We start from the raw sequence: 19,138 nt of genomic DNA on the forward strand, positions 1-19,138 counted from the left end.
GTTTTATATCAATATACCTTATTGACAAATGCGTTATATGACTATCTTTTGTAATTTAAATTGTAAAAAAGTATTTTGAATTGATGCTTTTGTCCATATGGTAGCATGTTGAAAACTCATTGGCATATATATGCATGCAATCCTAAAGTAATAAGGGGTTGTGGAAGAATTTAGTAAGCCATAATATAACTGAAAAGGCTTTGGGGTAGTGTTAGGGATCAACCAGCCATCAATATGGTATAGGTTTTCGTTATTCAGATACACCAGCACCAGCCAGAGTGTGCTCAGAGGCAGCAAGGCAGGGAGGCCAGAGAGAAGGGGTCCCCATGTGTCTCCAGCTCTTTAAGAACCTCCTTCTATGTCACCTCAGACTTCCCCTCACCCTGCCCTAATGGGTGTGTCCTGGCACACCTGTCCAGGTTACCTGGGGCGGGGCTAGGGTTTCTCCCTACAATTCCCCTTTTAGTCTAAAAGAGGATTAAAACTTAATAGTGTAAAACATCTAAAATTAACCATCATAAAGGTGAAATATAAGAAGATACAATAATCTGCTATTGCACATCCTATGTCTATTCCAGCTAAGCCCTAAAGTCATGTGGAAAGGGTGTCTAAATTAAACACCTCCTTTCAATCCCAACTCTCAACAATAAGAAGGTCATTCTTAAATAGGTTTACACTACCCTAATAAACAATAATGGGGAACAGGGGCATAGCATCTTCTAAGTTACTTCCTGCTGAAATGGGATGATGGTAGCCATGTGGGGTCCTGTGGAAAGAAAATGCCAGTACAGGGAAAGTCTCTAATGAGTTATCTCTAGTCCATGTTAGATGAGATTTGCTTAATTGAAGATCTAGCTTGAAATCCTCAACTTGATTGAAGTCAGTACTCGAGGTTCTGGTTGGAGTGAGGTGAATCCAGTGCAGTCGGTGAGGTGTGGTCCAATTATTTTTGCGGAGCATGAAGGGATTGTTGTCAGGCTGGTCCTCATTTGCTGTATGGGACTTAAACATAAGTGTCATCAGAAAAATGTTTGCTTGTACATGTATGTGTACTGGGAAAGGCAATCCTTGAAAAACGACAATTATGAGAGGTTGTAGGCCTTGAAAGAGCCAAGAAAAGACAAAGATAGTCCTCTAATTCTTCATTTATTCTGTATTACAGCAATTGGCTTCTTGATATAACACAGAAACTTTAAAATTTTGTTAAATAACATGCTTGGATTTTAGGGTGGGCAAGCCAAATCCAACTCTAAATCCAGCATCGAGTTAATTGAAAAGGGACTAGGAAATGAAGAGAAATTTGAGAGACAGCTGTAAATTTTATCATATGGCATGTTCCTTTTGTTCGATGGTTATAGCTATGTTCTTTCCTTAAGTATCTACACATGTAGTGTCCTTTGACTTCTGGAGGTGGGTTTTCCTGTGAGGATAAAAACAAAGCACTTCCCATCCTTTGGGAGGCTTTTATTTAGTTCATGAGATATACCTCAGTAACTACCTGTCAGTTGTCCTTGTTGAGAGAGTTGTCCTTTTCAACTAGAATCTTGATCAATTTTAATGGTATCCAAATATTTTCCTCTCCTGTGGAAACAAATACAAAACCCCTACCCCAAAGTAACACATGTCCAGGTTTCCATACCAAGGTCAGTATGTCTTTGAAGTACATTGGTTGGTTCAATTCAGTAGTTTTCTCCGTAGTCCAGTGTCTTTCTGCAGGTGTTTATCCATTGTCATTGTCATTAAGAAAGTTTAGTGTTAATAAAGCATTATGCAATCTATGTTTGTGGGTTTCAACTTACCAGCTTGCATATGGAGCATCTCCTTTAAGTGTCCCATTAGACCTTTCAACAACTGCTTGTCCTGTTGGGTTGTGTGGTATACCTGTAACATGCTTAATGTTATAATATTTGAAGAACTCTTCCATTTTTGTGGAGACATATGCTGGAGCATTGTCAGTTTTTATCTGCACCAGTATGCCCACAACTGCCATCACCTCCAGTGGTGTGTAATAACAGAATCAGCTTTTTCAGAGTTGAGAGCAGTAGCCCATTGGAAACCTGAGAATGTGTCAATGATATGATGCACATATTTTAAATTTCCAAATTCTGTAAAGTGAAAGACATCCATTTGCCAGATCTCATTCCTCCGAATGCCTTTAGGATTACATCCTGCTGGAAGTGGAGTTTGGTTATAAAAGGAACAAGTAGGACAGTTTCTCACTATCTCCTTGGATTGTTGCCAAGTGATGGAGAAGTCCTTCTTTAAACCCTTGCTATTTACATGATGCTTTTTATGAAATTCTGAGGCTTCTAGCACAGTGCCAATCAAAAAACAATCAATCAATCTCATCATTGCCTTGTGCCAGTGGGCCTGGCAGACCCATATGGGATCTGATAAGCATAATGTACAGTGGATTACTTCTGTTTCTGATTGTTTCCTGTAACTGCAAGAACAACGAGGTTAGTTCAGTATTATCAGGGATGAATTCTGCAGTCGCTATGTGCAAGATGACAATCTGCATATTGGGAATCAGTAACTATATTAAGAGTTTCTGTAAAATCCATAAGCACCATGAGAATTACATATAATTTGCCTTCTGTACAAATGTGTACGGACTTTGAGCTACTTTACTTACCTCACCTGCTTTATAACCAGCTTTACCTGATTTGTTAGCATCAGTGTAGAAGGTAAGAACTCCAGAATTGGGAGTTTGTCTTACAATGCATGGAATAATCCAGACTGTGTTTTTTATGAATTTAATTCTACCGGTTTTGGGATAATTGTTACTAATTCTTCCTAAAAAGTCAGTAAGAATATTGGCTATCTGCCAATATTCATTATCCTTCCATAAGGAGGAAATTTCATCATTATTTAAAGGTACTATAATTTCTGCTGGATCTTTTCCAGTCAGCTGACGAAGTCTTAATTTGCCCTTAAAATCAAATCAGAAATGCTTTGTATATACGTCTTTAACTTTTGTTCTGCTTATGTGGCAGAAATATCTATTCCAATATAGTCTTCCCTCTGCATCAGAATCCCAGAAGGCTATTCTCTGGATGGCAAGATAACCAGAATGCAGTATAAATCAAGGTTTATCCGATCTACATGCACATCCAAAATTTTGTTTTCTACCCGTTGTAACTCTTTGTCTGCCTAGCAGATAATATTCGTGGACTGTTTAAGTCCTGATCACCTTTTAGCGCCATTTTTAAATGCTTTAAGTAATGTCCTTCCACACCAATAATCGTCTGTAATTGAGAAATTTCTCCTAGTAGCTTCTGAACACTGTTAAGAGTTTGATAACAGTCCCTTCTAATTTGTACCTTTGAGGTCTGATTCTTTTCTTTGTAAGTCTATCTTATATCCTAAATAGTTAATAGAATCTCCTCTTTGTATCTTTTCTGGGGCAATTAACTCAGTCGGTAGAGCATGAGACTCAAACTCAGGGTTCTGGGTTCGTCCCCCACGTTGGGCGCCAAATGTTAAGGATCAACCAGCAGTGAATACGGTATAGGTTGTCTTTATTCAGATACACCAGCACCATCCAGAGTGTGCTCAGAGACAGCAAGGCAGGGCGGTCAGACAGAAGGTGTCCCCATATGTCTCCAGCTCTTTAAGAACCTCCTTCTATGTCACCTCAGACTTCCCCTCACCCCGCCCTCACGGGCATATCCTGGCACACCTGTCCGGGTTACCTGAGGCTGGGCTAGGGTGTCTCCCTACAGGGTATAGGACTAGCAATGGCCCTGAGGCAGGAGTGGGCTTCGTAGAAATCAATGTAAAGCAAAGAGGCCAGAGAGTATGAAATCAAAAACTTGCAGCCAGAAGTTAAATATATGCTTATGAATATCAACAGATTTTAGAGTTCTCTATGGATTTACACTTAAGGTAAATAATATATTGTAAACATTATGTTTTCATAGTATTTTAAGCTATGGTAGATATAAGAAATATTGCACATGACATTAATGGATTAGAGTGATTATAAAATGATTGACACAAATTTAAGACTGAAAATAGAGAGGACAGTAAGAACAGTATTTAGCGGTGAGATTTGGCTACTGTGATAGCCAAACATATATCATAACAGCAAATTAATTTATTCATTCCCTAGTGTACTTAAACAACCCTCAACAAGAGTTAAAATGTTGAGATAAAGGGTATTACTTTAATGGACAGGTGGGCATTTTCCACATCATGTGCAATTACAGCCTATGCTTCTCCCTATATCATGTCTACAAAGGATGAAAATGGGTTTGATGATGGGTACAGAACTTGTATAATAAAGCCTATTAGCTGAATGTCATCAAAATAAGTGGATCACAGTGACTCTGAGTGTGCTTGTGTTCATGTACATTCTTCTAGAAATGGAACTAAATATCATACATAACTTTGAAAAATGACTGTCATTGCCACTTTAAAGAGGCACTACCCCAATCCTCAAATATGCACTCATAATTAACACTAGAATACCTATTTACCAGATAACAGCAGTAGAGGAGAAAGTAGGTAGATAGGTTGAACATTTATTCCTTCTTATATTGGGATGCTAAAGTCAACATGCTTCACAGATACAACATTGATAATGTAAAGGAGACAACATGTGAAACATGGCACACAGTTTCCCTTTTGGAGTAACTGATTCATTAATCCCCTTTGGGGGGTTTAGTTTGTGACTTGCTAGGTTTGAATGACATGAGAGCAGAGAAATCAAAAAAAGATACATCACTTGTATTATATGCATGAAACCTCCCATCTTCCCTTCTAGATCGACTTTCTACCTTGGCCATGTCATTCTCATTCTGAGTTTCTTAATTTTGAATTTTTGGAAATGTTGAATGAAAAAACCCAGTGAGTGAACAGAGGGAGTAGAGAAGGAGTCTTGTGTATTGTTTTCTTTATGGGGTTCAAATGGTATTCTTTAAAACGATCACCTCTCAATTCAGAGCAACCTTTTATATTAGTTTTTTTATCATTTGTGTATGTTTCCTTTCTAAAACTATTGGGGTTCTGTTATGACAAATCTTTCCACCAAATGCCACCTGAGCCCCACCACCACGTGTGAGCTTTATGCCAGCCGCCCACCAGAGTTGGGCCCAAATGAATACACAGAAACTTGTATTAGGTTCAAAGCTGCTTGGCCAATGACTAGGATTCTCATCTGTTAGCTCAGTCTCAATTATCATACATCTATATATTATATAAGACTTATCTTATCAGACGCCTTATTGGAGTCCTCCTTGCTGGTGGATCACATCCTGCTGCTGGAGGAGGTGAAGGTGAAAGAGAGGCCCTTCCTGTTTCATCTTTGTTTAAATATGAGTCTCCTTGCTATGTCACTTCTTGCCTGGATCATCACTTCTCTACTACATTTCCCAGAATCCTCTTTGACTCCTAGTCCTTGCTTGCCATTGGCCAACCAGTATTTTATTCAACAATCAATAAGATAAACATTCAAAGAAGTACATTCCCCATCAGGGTTCAGAGGAATATGTGAGTGACTTTGTTGACCCAATTTATGAAAGATTTGTGATGTTTAAGAAACAGGTTCTTAGCTGGGCATTGGTGGCACACACCTTTAATCCCAGCACTTGGGAGGCAGAGGCAGGCGGATCTCTGTGAGTTGGAGGGCAGCCTGGTCTACAGGGTAAAATCCAGGACAGGCTCCAAATCAATACAGAGAAACCCTGTCTCAAAAAAAAAAGAAAGAAAGAGAGAAAGAAAGAAAGAATGAAAGAAAGAAAGAAAGAAAGAAAGAAAGAAAGAAAGAAAGAGGTTCTTCTGGCAATTAGCCATTATTGCAACACTTCTGAGTTTTCTTGTGGGCTATTCTAAAAACTATTGTTAAGATGAAGGGAACTCTTGAAGATAAACCTGTGGGTAACAAAAATGATTTAACCACTTCTAGGGATACAGTGAAGTGATTACTATGAAATAAATATTCAACAATGAGATGGGATAAAATGTGATAACTGATGTGTAAAAGGGCCTTCCTATAATAATCCAGACCAAAAATGGAAATATTTTACAGCAAATTATTTGACAGAAGTGTCTGTAATTTAGTCAGACTATATCCCACTCATAAGTGCCACTGTTCACAATCCTTTCAAATCTCTTCCAAAAGCTATCTAGTTTATGAATATAGGGATTTAAGTTCTATTTATACTATATCTAAAGTCAGATCTTTTAAATGGGGATAACAATAGCCCTTGCCACGTAAGATGATTGTAAAAGATTATAAAACTTAAGACCTGGAAAGCACTCAGAGCAGTCCACTCAATGCATTTTAACTCTTATTAGCACTAATAGGATTATGTCTGTCACAAAACCCACGGCACCAGCCAGATAAGCCTTTTAAAGTTCACCTGAAGAGATGATTTGACTTTTATTTCCACATTTATATTGATGCTGCATTATGCATGTATTAAACCCCTTTTTCAACTACTATAATATTGCATTTGTCTTTCTGGAACTAAATAAATTAGACCTAGTCCAAGTAACTAGTACTTGCTTTCATATTACCTATTTGACATTTTAATTGTCTTTCTTTGCCTTTATTGTTAAAGTTATTTGTGTATTTATGGCTTATCTCTTAAACATAGCCACAGTTGGATTATGAATTGCAGAATTTTATTCAGGCAGAATGCCATTTGTGGAATAGTGACCTCATTAGGAAACTTTGCTCAGTTCTAAATATGACATGGAAAAATTACTATTAATACCCAAGGAGCAGGGTAGTGATCAGTGAATAGAAAATCACTAATCACAAACATAGAACATTAGGTGGACTTTTGGCTAAACTGGCTTTAAATCAATGCTGAAAATAAATGAGAAATATAAACTGGGGTATGGCAGGGCACAAAGCATTTAGTCAAATAAATAAGGTGATTATATATGAAAGTTAGGAAAGTTCTGCTTAACAGAGATATTACTGTTAAGACTGGGAGGTGGAGATGTAAGAAAGATACTTGTCTCAAAGAAGAAAGTGGGGCAAACCTTGAATCAATTTCCAATAAATTTTATATATCATACACACATTCTGGATATATTTTCAAGTTCCCTATCCTCTACATATTTGTGTTTATTCTTAATAATTATATATTTTTCCACATTTCTAATCAGGAAGTATATTTTTAATTTGCATTTCACATTTACTTTCATTTTATAGGAAATCTGAGATGAGTGAGCCTGTTCTAAGGAGAAATACTTGTATTCCCTTTGAATATTGGATTATTGTGTCAGTGGTCCCTAGGTAATGAATTTTCCAGGAATCTCATGTGGTAGAAGACAAATGTAAAAGTCTTGTGCCAAGTAAAGACAGATCAGGAAGAGAGATTTCATACCTTGTAGGAGAGATTGGAACCTAGATTATGATGACTTATTGACAGACAGAACCATACTCTAACTAAGACAGCTTAGTTCTGCAAATATCCTTTCTCTTATTTGCACCTAAATCTCAAATCAGAACCCCTGAAGACAGACCTATGGTTCCCTAGACGTCTTTGTTCCTTTTGTTACACTGTGATTTAAATTAAATCTACTTTTATTCCCCTGCTGTTCACTATTAAGTATTTTATATTTAATTGGTGTATTAAAATTGGTGGCTATGCATAGTGTTTTAATCTAGACAGAGCTCATGTTCTAACAATATTAAGCCTTGTAATAATATATGTCACTGAACCCAAGTATAAACAGGAGGAAATTGTCTACTGAAGCTCCAGGTATTTATGAGTTGGCAGTATTAAAGCTTAGAATCCTCAGGGATGGACAGATGGCTCATAGGTTAACATCACTGGTTGATCTTGAGGATCTAGGTCCAGTTCCCTGCTCTCTCATGGTGGCTCACAATCCTTTGTAACTTCAGTTTCAGGGTACCAAACACCATCCTGGCCTCCATGAGCACCAGGCATATACATGGTACCCATATATACTTGTAGACAAAACACTGATACATATAAAATAAATAAATCTCTTAAAAAATACTAGAATCCTCTAAGTTACTTACACAAACCAAGAACACGTACTCAACATATTTGATAAAGCTCACATGGAAAATTAATGAGAAAGAAAAAGGCTTACTTTTTCATTGTAATTTAATAAATAAAAGTCCCATTTATGTGAATCAAAATGTGCAATGCACAAGCTTATTAATTATTTGTGGATAATAAAAATAAAAATAAAATAAAACAAGAATTAAAAATATAATTAACTTGTGAAAAATAATTTTTAAAAGGTTTGGTAGTCTGACATATTTAAACAAAATTTCCTGTTGGTTTGACACAGTGTGTTTGAATTATATAGTGTATATGCTTGTGTTTTGCATACATTTGTAGATGTGGTCCCATTTGTGCATAAATTTGTAGATGTGAAGTTAAAGTGCAACCTTGGATGATGGTCCACACTTCAAACCTTGCGTGAGTAGACCACATGCTTTCTAACTGCTAGTTATGCTGGAGTACTTAGAACTTTTGTGATATCATGCCTTTATAATATGATTTAAGGTATGTTTGCAAAAATAGCATGAGTAGAACAGTTTAGTGAGAGGTTATAGCATTGAAAACTCACTAAAGTAATTTGCTTATAATTAGAAATGTAGATCTATAATTGCTGCCCTAAAATGACATATTTTTGAAATTCATACTTAAAGAGAGGTAATTATGTTTGTTTTCAATTTATTATTATAACAACATTCTACCAGTGTGAAAATTTAAGTATTTGCCTCTATTCTCTTCCTATTTTCTAATTTAAAGTCAAATGTCTTTTTGAGCATCTCTATTTATATATCTAAGAATGATATCACAGGTCAATTAAGTTCAAATGAATCCTGCATAATAAATACATATTAGAAATGGAACTCTTGATTCTACTGGTTGTACACAAGGAGTATTGGAGTGCTTTCTTTTTCTTTTTTCTTTCCCTTTTTTATTTTTTTTTTCGAGACAGGGTTTCTCTGTACTGCTTTGGAGGTTGTCCTGGAACTCACTCTGTAGACCAGGATGGCCTTGAACTCACAGAGATCCACCTGCCTCTGCTTCCCAAGTGCTGGGATTAAAGGCATGCACCACTAACACTAGGCTGCATTGGAGCATTTTCTAAGAAAACATTTCCCTTTCTTCTTAATTTAGAAATACATAATTATTTAAAACATAAATAAAGGGCTGAAAATAAAGATCACCGGTTATGAGCACCTGTCACTCCAGCAGAGCAATGGGGTTTATTTCTCAGTATCCACATTGATTAATAACAACTCCTCAAAACTGCAGGAACATGGGAATCCGATGTCCTCTTCCAGATTTCCATGATATCTGCAAGCATAAGATCATGCACACACTCCTATACGCATACACACACACACACACACACACACACACACACACACACACAATAAGATACAGGATGTGTCTTTAAAAATATTATTTTTGTTTACCTAGACACAATCTTTCAGTATCCTCTCCAGTGTGACAACAGAACACCAACTGCAGCCTCCTTTTCCCCCTTCACACATCTCCTGTGGATCCCACAGAACACCACTCCTAACCTCCCTCTGCCCACTCATTGCTATGTATGTCCCAGTCCGAAACTCAAGCAGATGACCCCTTCTCAGCTACAAGTCACAAATACTAGAGAATAAACTGAGCTGCATGCAGATGTTCTCCATTCTGTTCCCATGGACCCAGTTCCTCAGTCTCATCTCCAGCAGTGCAATAGATCACCTCCTGTAGCCCCCTTCCCTGTTGCTTATGTGGATTTCATTAACCATCCCTCCTGACTTCCCTTCCCAAATGGAATCCCAGCTTTCAAAACCAGCAGATATTCCCTGTGAACACACCAGCAAAGCAGGCAAGTGAGACATTCAATATACCCCATTAATATTCTCTGAAAATCCAGCAGTAAAATAGAAACTAAGGAACAAAACACTCAATGAACAAAGGCAAAACTTCTACTCCACAAAATTGGAAATTCTAAAAGAAATGGATAATTTTTTTCAATATGTACAATTTAATAAGGTTAAATCAAGATAAGACAAACAATTTAAATAAACCTGCAACAATAGTGAAATATAAGCTGATATTGAAAGTCTCCCAATCAAAAACAAACACATAAACAAAAAAACAAAAGCCAGGAAACAAAACAAGACCAAGAACGGATGATTTTAGCAGGGAATTCTATCAGACTTACAATAAACAACTAACTATAATATTCCTCAAATAGTCCCACAGAAGAGAAAGAGAAGACATATTGACAATTCATTTTATGAGGTGACAGTTACCCTCATATCCAAAGCATATAAAGACTAAAGACAGAAATTACAGACAAATTCATCGTATGAATATTTATTGAAAACACCACACAAAATAAACTGAATGTAAGAAAATATCAAAAAGATCATCAACCACAACCAAGTCGGCTTCATCACAAAAAAGCAAGGATAGTTCATTACAGGAAAATCAATACTTGTAATGTATATAGAAGAAAATAGAAAGACAAAAGACAAGTGATTATCTCATTACATGCAAAAAAAAAGGCCTTTGACAATATCCAACACCACTTCATGGCAAATGTCCTGGAGAGATTAGGGATACAAGAGACATAACTAAGCATGATAAAGGCAGTTTACAGCAACACAATAGTTGTCCACTCTCTTTTCTATATTGTAGTTGAATTTATTTCTAGAGCAATAAGACAACAAAAGAAAGGGAGATCAAGGGGATGAAAATTGGATGGGAAGAAATAAAACTTTCATTATTTTCAGGTGATATAATAGTTTATATAAGTGACCCGAATAACTCTACCAGGAAAATCTTACAGCTGATAAACACCTTTAGCAAAATAGCAGGAGACAAGATTAACTCAAAAAAGTCAGTAACCCTACTATTCAGAGATGAAAAGAAAGCTGAGAAAGAAATCAGAGAAACATCACCCTTTACAATAGCCACAAACAGCATAAAATACCTTGTAGTAATGCTAACTAAAGAAGTGAAAGACCTGTATCAGAAGAACTTTGAGTTTTTAAAGAAAGAAATCAAACAAGATACCAGAAAATAGAAAGATTCCCCATGCTCTTGGATAGATAGGATCTACATAGTAAAAATGGCAATACTACCAAAAGCCATTGACAGATTCAATGCAATCTTTATCAAAATCCCAGCACAATTCTTCACAGACCTTGAAAGGACAATACTCAACTTTATATGTATAAACAAAAAACCCACATTAGCCAAAACAACCCTATAAAATAAAAGAACTACAGGAGGCATCCCTGATTTCAAGCTCTATTATAGAGCTACAATTCTGAAATCAGCTTGGTATTGGCAGAAAAATAGACAGGTATATCAATGGAATCGAATTTAAAACCCTGATGTGGTCCCACACACCTACAAACACCTGATTTTCACAAAGAAGCAAAAAACATACCATGGAAAAAAGAAAGCATTTACAACAAATGGTGCTGACATATCTGGATGCAGACATGTAGAAGATTGCAGATAGTTCCATATCTATCGCCATGCACAAAACTTAAGTCCAAAAGGATGAAAGACCTCAACATAAATCCAGGCATGATTCTTAGCCACCAGGGAAATGCAAATCAAAACAACTCTGAGATATTATCTTACACAAGTCAGAATGACTAAAATCAAAAACACCAAATGACAGCATATATAGGAGAGGATGTGGAGAAAGGGGAACACTCCTCTGTTGCTGGTTGTTTCTCCAGAAAATGGGAACCCATATATCACAAGATCCAGAAATTCCATTCTTAGACATATAACCAAAAGATACACATTCACACAATAAGGACATCTGTTCAACTATGTTCATAGCATCATTATTTGTAATAGCCACATCCTGGAAGCAAACTAGATCCTCCTCAAACAAAGAATGGATACAGAAAATGTGGTACATTTACAAAATGGAGTACTACTCAGGGGAAAAAAAAAGGAATCTTGAAATTTGCAGGCAAATGGATGGAACTAGAATAAACCATCCTAAGTTAGGTAACCCAGTCACAGAAAGACATACATGGTATGTACTCAATCTTATATGGATGTTAGACATGAGAAAAATGATTACCATCCTACTATCCATAACTCCAGAGAAGCTAGGAAACAAGGTGTACCCTAAGAGAGACATAGACTGTCCCCCAGTGAAACAGAATGGGAAAATACCCCTGAACAAATTGGTAGCATGAGGGAGGGGGGAGGGAATTAGGAGAAAGAGGAGGAGAGAAGGGGAGGGGGGAAAGAACATAAGGGATCAAGAAAATTGAGTGGAGAGAGGACATGGGAGATCAAAAACAAGACACAAAAATAAAGAGAAATCTGGAACTAAGTAATTGTATAGAGATCCACATGGATGGCCCAAACTGGGAATCTAAGCAATAGTGGAGAGGCTACCCTAAATGCCCTTTCCCTATAATGAGAATGATGACTACCTTCAATGCCACCCTAGTGCCTTCATCTAGTAGCTGATAGAAGCAGAAACAGAGATGCACAGCTAAGCACTGAACCAAACTCCTGGAATCCAGTTGTAGAGAGGGAGGAGTGATGAACTAAGGGATCAAGACCATGAAGGAAAAACCCACAGAAACAGGTGTCCTGAGCATGTGGGAGCTCATGAACCCCAGTCAGACAGCTGGGGAACCAATGTAGGACCAAATCAGGACCCATGAATATGGGTGTCAGCCAGGAGCAGTGGGCAGTCTGTGGGGCCTCTAGAAGTGGAACCAATACGTGTCCCTAGTGCAGGAACTGCCTTTGGGAGCCTATTTCCCATGGATGGATACTTTCTTAGCCTAGATACAAGGATGAAGGCCTAGGCCCTGCCACAAATGAATTGACAGATTTTGATGATCCTTCCTAGAAGGCCTCAAACTCCCTAGGGAGTGTATGGGGGGGTTGGTGTGAGGTATGAGAGGATGGGAGGGAGAGGGAACTGGGATTGATATATAAGATTGTTTCTAATGTAAATAAAACTTTTTTAAAAAAAGAAAGCATTATCAACATTTGGTGATGATTAAATGAGATTTCAGATGGTATTAGAACAAAAATGTATCCATATTTATCACCTTGTACAAAACTCAAGTCCAAGTTAGTCACAAAACTCAATATCAAAGTAGATGTACAGAACCTCATTGAAGAGAAAGTGGGGAATAACCTGGAACATGTTGGCACAGCAGATGAATTTCTGAACACAATACTGCTACCTCAGGAAGTAAGGTCAACAATTAATAAATGGGGCCTCATGAAACTGAAAAGCTTCTGTAAGTCAAAAGACACTGTCAATCAGATGAAGAGTCAGCCTAGAGAATGGTAAAAAAGTTTTAATCCTTCCATTTCTACTAGAGGACTAATATAATAACTAGTAGCAAATTAGTTTCCTTTATATTATGCTAAGGAATATGAGTGATATTTTGTTCCTGCCAATTATTTTGATTATATGTTCTTATTGTCAGTTTGTTTGATGCTTGAGTTTGATTTATAAAGCTCAAATCTACTGCTATTTGAATGAGATAGAATGCTAATTGGTAGGAAAAAATAAGAAAATTCACTTTCAAATATCAATAATTAGACTAATTTGTATATTTGACTATAAATTATTTTGAATTACCTAAATTTAGCTTTTGTTTTAGGATAATTTCTTTCACAGAAAAATCTATAGAGTTCAAATATGTTAGTGTGTAATTGCTTTGTAACTTTGTGATATATTTTATACCAATTAATAGACTTATATGACATTATATTTAACTGAAGTCCATAATTACTGCAGATTTTGTTAGAAACCCCCTTCTTATTGTTATCCAGGAATCTGATGACACTATGTCTTTATGTTTATGCTAAGGAAACCAAAGCTTGATTATATATTGCATACCATTCACTCTAATTTGCTTTGGTACACTCCCTCAAGTGAATATATTGATTTTTAACATCTATCCCTTGGATTAATATAAGACATATTTAAAATCCACAAACATATGAAAATTCCATTTTAAGAATGCTTGAGAATTTAATATTGTTTTGTGTGGTAATAATTGTTCCTATAGGATCAGTTTTAGATTTCATATTTAGTCCTAGGACAGAGAAATGTGAGGAGAGACAGAGACAGAAAAAGATAGACAGAGGCATAGAAAGATTAATTTTATGCACCGTATTGTTTTGGCTGGTTGTTTGGATATATACCACATGTGTGTGCATGATGTCCAAGGAGATTAGAAGAAGCCATTGCTTCTCCAGGAACTGGATTCAAATATGGTTTTTAACAGTGGTGTGGGTTCTTGGACTGCTGTTCTATTAGAACAGCAAGTGATTTTGATTGCTGAGGAACCTCATGTCATATAATTATATAAATATTTTTTCTCTTTTTCTATATTTTATTCCAACTGAAGGAAATGTTTTGGGTATTTTCCATATTGGAATATAAGGGTGGGGTAAAGAAAAAAGCACATTTCCCTATGACTGAGTGACGTAATGCTTTTACTCACATATATGCTTGATAGTTAAGCACATTGCCTTAGGACAGTATCAATCACAATTGCTATTTCTTATGAGAAATTTTGGTCATGTGCATTTAGGATGAAAAAAAACGATAAAGAATGGAATTTTATATATATATACATATAAATATATATGTATATATATATAGTGAGTAGGTTCATTAACTCATGAAGTTGTAATCACTAAAATCTATAATAGTGTCCTAAAATACTGAACGATTAGATAGTTTTGTAAAAGTTTATACCATAATTACTAATAAATATGAATTAAGATATATTTGTTTAACCTTATTGAAATATTTACACATATTGTGCATGCACTGAAACATCATTTGTTGCCCAGTAATATGTACATTTTTGTTTTATGCATTAAAATTAATTCAATTATCAAAATAACAAAAAATCAAAGACAATCCTAATTGCTTTCTTGTCTGTGGTCTCTTTCTTTTGCAAGTTCATACTACCTGAGCATTTGACCTTATAATTCTTGAAGTGACAATAATAGCAAAATATCTAAGGATGAATCACTGACAAGATGATATGTGCTTCTGTCTCCACATGCTGCTATTCTTATCTTTAACCTTACTTAAAAGGAGATTCCCTTATACACGCACTAATTCAACCTTTAGGTCCATCCTTGTGAGTAAATTAGCTTCACAAAGTTTCATTAGGAAAGTTGAAAACCACAGATCTAAAATGTAAATGTTGAGATGACACTGCATTCAGACCATAGCATTTCCTAGGTTTCTAGATATAAATATTAATAAATTAATAATTTTATGAAATATTTTCAGGAGCAGGATGTAAAAATAGCAGCTACTTAACATTCACTATATACAAAGTTATTGCTGCTAGAATTTCTGAATGATGAACATTATAAGTCTTACAAAAGGTTCAAAATCAAGAGAATGGTTTCAAGAAATTATGAGTTTTAAAACTGTATCTTGTATATTTTCTATATCCATTTATTCAGTCCCTACTCTATAAAAGTGAGATGATTTCACAGTTACCAAAGAGTTTGTGTCACATAAAAGTGTAGTGATCTCACAGTCACAACAGATTTTCTGTAACAAAGTTAGCAACATTTCTTCCCCGGGCAAGCTTACAGTTACACAGTGAATCTGGTAAGAATTTTCCATTTCCATTTACTGATATAAAATATGGTTTTTCTTTCCTAAAATTATATATGGCTGAGACTTTATTTGAAAGGTGTGCAACATGTATGGGTAATTACAACAGTATGTGCTCAACTTGACTGGAATACATTTTTCAAAGGAACTTGAAGGGGATAAGGAAACTGACCATAGACTTAACATCTTTAATGGTGGGAAAGCAAGTTGATACAATAATGTACATTTTAAGAATGGTTTATATTTGATAACCACAAGAGAATAGAGCTGTCTCAATAATAAAAGAGTTTTACAAATAAATTTATTTTACTTCATTTTATACATTCATTTAGTAGCCAACTCTATTTGTGTGCCTTCTACATTATTGAGATATTTCATTAATGCTTCAGCTAAGCATGATGATTTTGGTAGAAGGAGAAGCCAAAATTCTCAGTACATAAGTGAGAATTTTATATATTCAGAGATCTAGAAAAGAAATCAATGAGTAAGTTATTATAAAACCCTGCAATAAGACATTGTTATATGAAATATGAGATACATTGATAATGCTGAAATTATTCCTAAGTAGAAGATATTGAGAGAAGGAAAGGGAAAGGGGGAAAGAGAGGCTTTCAATATCAAAGGTGGAATATTTCAGGAGAAATATGAAAATTTAAAACTTAAAAGCTCCATGTAGTTGTTGAGGGTTTGTGTTTGGAAAATATCTGCTCCTATCAGTAAAATGAATGAATTATTCTCACTCTTTTACTTCATATGGAGTCTAGGGACTAGAAGTCTTTAAAATTATGTAATATATTATATGTATATATAATTATCTATTTACCTGATTATATACATATATGTGTGATGCACAGAATACAAACATTTGTCTTTTCTTCACATAAATTTGACTGTGTGTAGTTGCACTGTGATGAGAGATAATGACATTTTATAAAACATATATATATTATATATATATATATATATATATATATATCTTACAGACACCGTCTTTGCAATAGTAAACTAGTTTTTAGTGTATTATAGGTATAAGTGGTAGAGTATTAGTTTCATCCAACCAATAATATCTCAGTTATTTGTTAAAGTATGTTATGAATTACATTAACAGAACAGAGATATCAAGAGCAAATCCAACCAGCTCCACTTCTCGACTTTTCGGTCTTCATTTCCTGCCATTCCTCCATTATCACTTATACTTTCAAAGTCTACTATACATATTTCATAGTTGGATTTTATTCTGAGCTTTTAAGAGAGACAAACATTCATAATTGGCGACAAGCAATATATTCAGCATAATAACTCCATGAAATGATGCATTCATGTATTCAAGTGAAGCACTCAATGGGAATGGAATCCAGTTTATTATGGAAGTGCTCTGAAACTTAGTCTTTCAATTTGGACAAAGTGTTGAAACATGAATTACAGAAAGGACTGTTCAATGTTTTATTTTTAACCTTGATTTAGAGCAAGTTAATGATAAAAGATCATATTTTTTCTTAAAATTCCTTCATCTGCCCCTAGGATGTGAATAATATCAGAATCTCGGTTTCACATGAGAAGAAAGTTTGGCAATTCAACTTTAAAAACCTTACTAAATTTGTTTTTAATACCAAGACAAATTACATAGAGTGCTATCTGATTTTAAATATGTACTACTAAATTGAGAGAAAATTATATTTGCAATAATAAAATATCCTTAGATCAGCCTATATATAGAAGAATCTGAAATCCAGTCTTGGTTTTTAAAAAATGTTCCTAGAGGGGTCTTTGCAAAGTAATCATGCTCAGTTAAGGCAGGATAAGCACCAGTTTCAATGAGAAAAGAACTGTAGCTGTTTTTGTTTGCTTGTTTTTTGTTTTGAAGGTAGCTTCTCCACTATTGCTTTGATTGTTAGCTGGGGTCATCCTTGTATATCTCTGGGCATTTCCCTAGTACCAACTTTTTCTTTAAACCTATAATGGCTCCCTCTATTATGGTTCCTCTTTTCTTACTGTCCTGATTCTTCCACTGACTCAATCTTCCTGCTCCCACATGTCCTTCTCTCCCCTCCTATTCTCAGCTTCTCTTTATCCTACCTTCCTCTCATCCCCATGCTTCCAATTTTCTCAGGGGATCTTGTCCCTTTCCTCTTCTCTGGGGGACCATGTATGTCCCTCTTAGGGTCCTCTTTGTTTCCTAGCATCTCTGGCAGTGTGAATTGTAAGGTGGTAATACTTTGCTCTATGCCTAAAATTCATGAGTAAGCACATACCATGTTGATCTTTTTGTGACTACGTTACCTCACTCAGGATGGTTTCTTCTAGTTCCATCCATTTACTGGTGAATTTCAAGACACCATTTTTTTCTGCTGAGTAGTATTCCATTGTGTAAATGTACCAAATTTTCATCATCCATTCTTCAGTTTTGGGACATTTAGATTGCTTCCAGGTTCTGGCTATTACACATACTGCTGCTATGAACATCATTGAACAGATGTCCTTGTTGTGTGAATGTGTATCTTTTGGTTATATGCCTAAGAGTGGAATTGCTGGATCTTTTGGTAGACTGATTTTTCTGAGAACCTGCCATATTGGTGTCCAAAGTGACTGTACGAATTTGAACTCCCATCAGCAGTGGAGTGATCCTCTTTCTCTACATCCTTTCCAGCATAAACTGTGGTTGGTGTTTTTTGATTTTAGCTATTCTAACAAGAGTAATGGTATCACAGAATTGATTTGATTTGCATTTACCTGATGGCTAAGGATGTTGCATACTTTCTTAAGTGTCTTTCAGCCATTTTATATCCATTTATTGAGAATTCTCTAGTTCTGTATCCTTGGATTATTATGTGTTTTGGTGACTAGCTTCTTGAGTTCTTTATACATTTTGGAAATCAGCCCTCTATCAAATATGGGGTTGGTGAATATCATTTCCCATTGTGTAGGCTGCCATTTGTTCTTGTTGACTGTGTTCTTTGCCGTACACAATCTTGTCAGTTTAGGAAGGTTCCATTTATAAATTTTCAATCTCAGTGTCTGTGCTACTGTAGTCTCCTGTACCAATTCATTCAAGTGTACTTCCCACTTTCTCTTCTAAGAGGTTCAGTGTGCCTGTATTTTTGTTTAGATGTTTGATTCTTTTGGACTTAAGTTTTGTGCATGACAATAGATATGGATATATCTGCAATCTTCTACAAGCCAGAATCCAGCTATGTCAGCACCATTTGTTGAAGATGCTTTCTTTTTTCCATTATATAACTTTAGCTTCTCTGTCAAAAATTAGGCATACATAGGTGTGTGGGTCAATAGCAGGTTTTTCAATTCAATTCTGTTGATCTACCTCTCTGCTTCTGTGCCAATACCAAGCTGTTTTCAGGACTATGGCTCAACAATAGAGCTTGAAGTCAGGGATAGTGATGCCTCCAGAAGTTTCTTTATTATACAGCGTTGTTTTGGCTATCCTGGGTTTTTTTTGTTTTTACATATAAAGTTGAGTGTTGTTTTTTCAAGGTCTGTGAAGAATTGTGTTGGGATTTTG

This window comes from Cricetulus griseus (genome assembly GCF_003668045.3).
Source record: "Cricetulus griseus strain 17A/GY chromosome 1 unlocalized genomic scaffold, alternate assembly CriGri-PICRH-1.0 chr1_0, whole genome shotgun sequence".
Classification (NCBI taxonomy): domain Eukaryota; kingdom Metazoa; phylum Chordata; class Mammalia; order Rodentia; family Cricetidae; genus Cricetulus; species Cricetulus griseus.